The sequence below is a fragment of the Carassius gibelio genome, chromosome B16, assembly GCF_023724105.1.
Source record: "Carassius gibelio isolate Cgi1373 ecotype wild population from Czech Republic chromosome B16, carGib1.2-hapl.c, whole genome shotgun sequence".
Taxonomy (NCBI): domain Eukaryota; kingdom Metazoa; phylum Chordata; class Actinopteri; order Cypriniformes; family Cyprinidae; genus Carassius; species Carassius gibelio.
In genome coordinates, this window is record NC_068411.1 from 29,396,108 (window position 1) to 29,402,158 (window position 6,051).

Sequence of the window (6,051 nt, forward strand, 5' to 3'; positions counted from 1 at the left end):
AATTTCTATTGTAGTGTATTTTTGCTTTTTTCAGATTTAATTTACTAAAAAAAGGAATTTCCATTGTAGTGTATTTAAGTTATGATGATTAAAATAAATATTATGTAATATATGTTAACAAATATTAATATTTTGTACAGTAGCAAGTAAAAAATATAACTTGTGATAAAAATAATGTCCGGGTAATTTATGCAAGAGTCTTAAAATGCGCTTCATTTTGAGCAAAATGTCTAATTATATGTAATTTGTGGGATGGATTGTGACCTGGTCATGTTGACATGGGATTATGAATAAATTACATTTCAATTACATTCAGTTTAATTACCGTTAACAATTGGCAGGACTTCAGAAAGGATGCATTACCTACGAAACGCTCTGGAAGCTGAACGCTCGACATGATTGACAGACAGAAAGTGCTCAAACTCAAACTCCTCTGATTGGCTAAACGTTCAGGTTGTTTTGTGAGCTTTAAAGAGTGTCGTTCTGTCACAGAGACAGCTTTCACTGATATCTGTCAGACCGCTGGGACACTTTCTGCCAGCCAATCCATAAAAACTCCCTTACAGCACTTTTAGGTTGGAGTTGTTTGGAGGGGGAAAAAAAGCATTATCTCATTAAATCAAGTAACGGTGACAGCGGTGACAGATTCATTCCTCCCGAGAGACAACAGAGCAGAGTCTCCCTGCTAAGAATCTTTCATTTCTCTTTCCAAAGAGCCACATTACCGTCAGAGTCTGCTTTCATCCTTCAGGTGTTTGTCTTACGTTCCTCTGTGAATCTAGAAGGATCTCTTGTATTTCAAGCTTTTGTCATCACAGAATCAAAGCATCTCACCAGGATTATGCAACATTCAAAAATAAATTACATGTGACTTTTAGATTATCTTTTTTTTTTTTTTTATTGAGGTGTCAAACTGGATGCAGAACTGTGAGTGCAATTTGAATTTAAGGAACTATAATTAAAGTGAAGTTCTGCATAATGTCAAAACAATATCTAAAAATAAAATAAATGTAAAAATGTATGTTTAATATATATTATTTATTTTAATGCATAAATTATTTGTATTTTTATAGATGTTTGGCTCATATCTGAAGACTTTAAATTGGAACAATTTAGTAACAGAACTGCTTTTTAAGGTATTTATATATATCAGATCAATACATTTAAATTTAAATATTAAGTTATCAGAAAATAAGACATTAAAATGAGTTAGTTGTTTAAATCAAACTAAATTTAGAATCTGTTTTTATAAACATAACTAGTTCAAATAGTTCATTATTTGTTTTGCCACAAAAAATAAATAAACATGTGAATGATGAATTGCTTTGAATTGGATTTCAAATAAATTGCATTTCCTGTGATTTCAACTAAGCATCCTGTAGCTGATTCAGAATCACACTCATGATTTTAAAAGTAAGTGATTTCTTTAGATGGTGTGTGTTGCTGAACTCTGGCCTGATGTCCTCACCTCAGTGAGCAGATGTGACATCACCATCATCTGAGAGCCTAATGACTCAATCAGCTGCTGAACCTGCAATATGAAGACAGATGCAAGAGGAATCAGACACTGACAGTGTAAGAGCGCCACCTTGTGATCACATTTCAGATTGATTCCCTGTGGGCTACTAGACCAGTAATTCCTGTCATACTCATCTGATGCTGTGTGTATCACCCATAGACTTTTGGTGTATTTTTTGGTGCTTTAAAAAAAAAAAAAAAAAGATAACAGTGTGTGTATATGTGTGTGTATATATATATATATATATATATATATATATATATATATATATATATATATATAAATTATGACATTATCACAAGTTCATGGACATGTGACAGTGCTATTACTATTAACTAAAATAAAAATATTTTCATTAATTGAAATAAAAGCTGAAATACTATAAAATATAGATGTCTGATATGCAATATGCAATATGCAAAAAAATAAAATAATAATAATTGTATCTGCTAAAGTTTACTAACTACTAAAACTGAAATGAAAATCAATTACGGATAAAGATAAATCTAAAAAGAAAGATTAATAAATTACTTAAACTTAATCTAAATAAATATATAATATAATATAATATAATATAATATAATATAATATAATATAATATAATATAATATAATAAAATATAATATAATATAATATAATATACAAGTTAATTCAAAATATTAAGAAATACAATAAGATATAAAAACACAAACTATGTACCATGGTAATACCATGATGACTGGACGTTTGGTAATACCATGTTTTTTTTTGAAGTGTACCATGATAATAGCTTTTATCTTATGACATATTAACACCATATTTTATTCTTATTATTAAAAATAATTTTCAGTTGAAAATTGTTGAAAAGTGAAATAAAGATGAAATACAATACAATTTTTTTTATAGAAATCTTTATAAAATAAAATGTCTTGGCAACTAACTAAAATATGTTTAAATTGAATTATTGGATAATTAGATCAAATAAAACAGTTTGTATAAACTATAAATTAATTTATAAATTATAAATAAATTACTAATACTTAATGTAAATTTAGAATAAAAACAAAAAATATATATATATTCAGTATAACCAACAAAAGCTAATTAAAAAAAATTTAACTAACCCTATAAAAGTACATAATACTGACATGTACCATGACAATAACATGAAGATTGAACACAGTAATGTTATGTCATTTATTTTTGACATATTTAAAATAATTTCTTTACTCAAAATTAAATGCACATTGTTGTCTTTTATAAGACCACTATATAAACAAAAATGTAACTCATGCCTCTTGTAAAATCACTGTAATACACAGCCTCGAGTGCTTTATTGCATACTTATTTCCATGATGATTTGTGTTTCCAGACACACTGACTCCATCAGAGCAGGTAAACGCTGCATACCTCACAAAACCATGCAGGATTAATGTAATAATCATTTACACACTCTTTACGGCTGTGTTCGGTCATTACATAATGTAAACATTGATGTTTTTACACCGTAAAGCCATTGTATTGTGAAAGGTAGGCATTTTGCTTTGTCCGTGGGGTCTGGAACCGTCTCAAATGAGCATATTACCCACAAAACGCCTCAGGAGACTTCCTTAATACAGGTCCCTTTGTACATGACTGAACACATAAGCCCCATGAAATTCACTCTCCGGTATTTTTAATAGAAACATGGGCGTTCTTATTTTGGCAGAGGCTCATAGCCGGGGTTGCCTGTTAAAATAAATATCAAGCTTCTTGCAAGGCTATGTCTGAGAAAAATGAAAGATGATGTCCATTAATTGCAGCCTGCTTTGTTTGTCATTTCCATACGTTCTTTAATAAAGTTTACAGATGCACAGATCCATTTATGTGTAGGTAACCCATGCATCTGCACAGCTAACACAGAAAAGCCCTCTGGGAATTCATCCATGAAAGCCACTGTTAATTCACACTGTCCTATTCTTGTCTGAATCCTTCCTCAGCCCAAGGCCTGTCTGATAAAGCCAGTGATGTAACACATCTCACAGCTTGGCAGGTGTCAATGAGTCAATGATGGAAGTAAACAGGCCTTCGAGTTTCACGTGAATTTTGAAGGAACAGAGCATTTCAAATGAAAATACAACTCACCTTCATCAAGTTTCTGTTCTTCAAACCCACACGTTCTTCCACTGAACACAAAAGGAGATCTTTACACAATGTCGCTGAATGTCAGAGACATAGATAGATACAGACAGACAGACAGACAGACAGACAGACAGACAGACAGACAGACAGACAGACAGATAGATAGATAGATAGATAGATAGATAGATAGATAGATAGACAGACAGACACAGACAGACAGACAGATAGACAGATAGATAGATAGATAGATAGATAGATAGATAGATAGATAGATAGACACAGACAGACGGATAGATTGACAGACAGACAGATAGATAGATAGATAGATAGATAGATAGATAGATAGATAGATAGATAGATAGATAGATAGATAGACAGACAGACAGACAGACAGATAGATTGACAGACAGACAGACAGATAGATAGATAGATAGATAGATAGATAGATAGATAGATAGATAGATAGATAGATAGATAGATAGATAGATAGATAGATAGACAGACAGACAGACAGACAGACAGATAGACAGATTGACAGACAGACAGACAGATAGACAGGTAGATAGATAGACAGATTGACAGACAGACAGATAGACAGATAGATAGATAGATAGATAGATAGATAGATAGATAGATAGATAGATAGATAGATAGATAGATAGATAGACAGACAGACAGACAGACAGACAGACAGACAGACAGACAGACAGATAGACAGATTGACAGACAGACAGACAGATAGACAGGTAGATAGATAGATAGATTGACAGACAGACACAGACAGACAGATAGATTGACAGACAGACAGACAGATAGATAGATAGATAGATAGATAGATAGATAGATAGATAGATAGATAGATTGACAGACAGACAGACAGACAGATAGATAGATAGATAGATAGATAGATAGATAGATAGATAGATAGATAGATAGATAGATAGATAGATAGATAGATAGATAGATAGATAGATAGATAGATAGATAGACAGACAGATAGACAGATAGACAGATAGATCTAAACACATACAATAATGGCGGAGTACGTGGTTCTGTTGTTGCTGCTCAAGAGTTTGCTAACGCTTCTTCAGCAAAGTTTGGCTTAACTTCACCAACGCATCATATACAACATAATCAACACTTCCCTACAGGTACCAGGATTTCCCACACATTGATTTATTTGTGGCGGGCCACCACAATATCAAACCTGACCACCACAAATACATTTTCCAAAAGACTTTGACTTCAATGAATAAACATGAGCACTGCACGTTTCAAAATCAAAACTGGTGCGGGTGTCACTGTATTTAAAAAGGAAACCAACTGTATTTACAAAATTTTCAATTTCATTTTCATTTAATTTTGCATGTAACGTAATGCTTGATAAGGCAGCGTTTGTGAGCTCAGCTTTGCTTTACAGACGTTACCGGAGAAACCTCCGTCTCTCCCGCTCTTAAAGCGTCCTGCTGGCAGAAAACGTATTTGCATTTATATTTACGTACATGTATATATATATGTGTGTGTTTGTGTGTGTGTGTGTGTGTGTGTGTGTGTGTGTGTGTGCAAATATGGGGGCAGGGGAGTGCCGCCACCAATAAAGTGTAAGGCTGTGGGAAACACTGGGTACTTTTTACTAAAAAGGTTACAGCGCCAACTACTGGCCTGGCATACGTAATACAGCGTTTTTGGTCGCTTTCGTGGATGTGTGCAAACGCGAAATCGTTGTGTATATGTGAAACCTTTTCAAATGCAATGGAAAAACTAGACTGAAGTGAGTGAGTGGACTGAAGGACTAAAGGAAGAGGGGGAATGAGGGGAGTTTACACCCTCCATTAGCATGACAAAGACACTCGGCACAGAGTGTGGCCCTGACATTCAGCCCTGACAGGGTGTGAGAGAGGAAGTGCTGAGACCAAAGCCTCCTCCATTCTCACAGACACACGGTCCCTGGATGCCATATTATCATGAGCCCATGCACGCCCCTGAGCAATACAAAGCCACGGAGCAACAGAGCGAGACCCAATTTCATCATTCAACAGGCCTCAAGTGGCTAGAGCGATGAAAAGCACACTGTAAATACAGTGATTTCACAAGCGGCAGGTCATCATTATTATGCAATCGTCTGGAAATCCAGGCGTTTGAAATTGATTTACTCTATCAGTACAGCAAAATGAATCCTAGCTATTGAAGCTTACCGAGAGAAAATTACAGACATTTGCTGAATTTTACTCAAAGGCTCAGATCAAGATTGTTTTTTATTTATTTTTTTACAGGTTTTTCATAGTAGAGTCCAAAAGCGTAGTCAGTTTTTTAGTTTATTCAAACATTATGACTCAAAATTGTAATGTACATACCATTCAGTCTCATTCCTATTTGTTTTCAGCTTTCACTTGAGCTTGTAAACCCTGCAAAGACTAAAGAGACTTAAACAC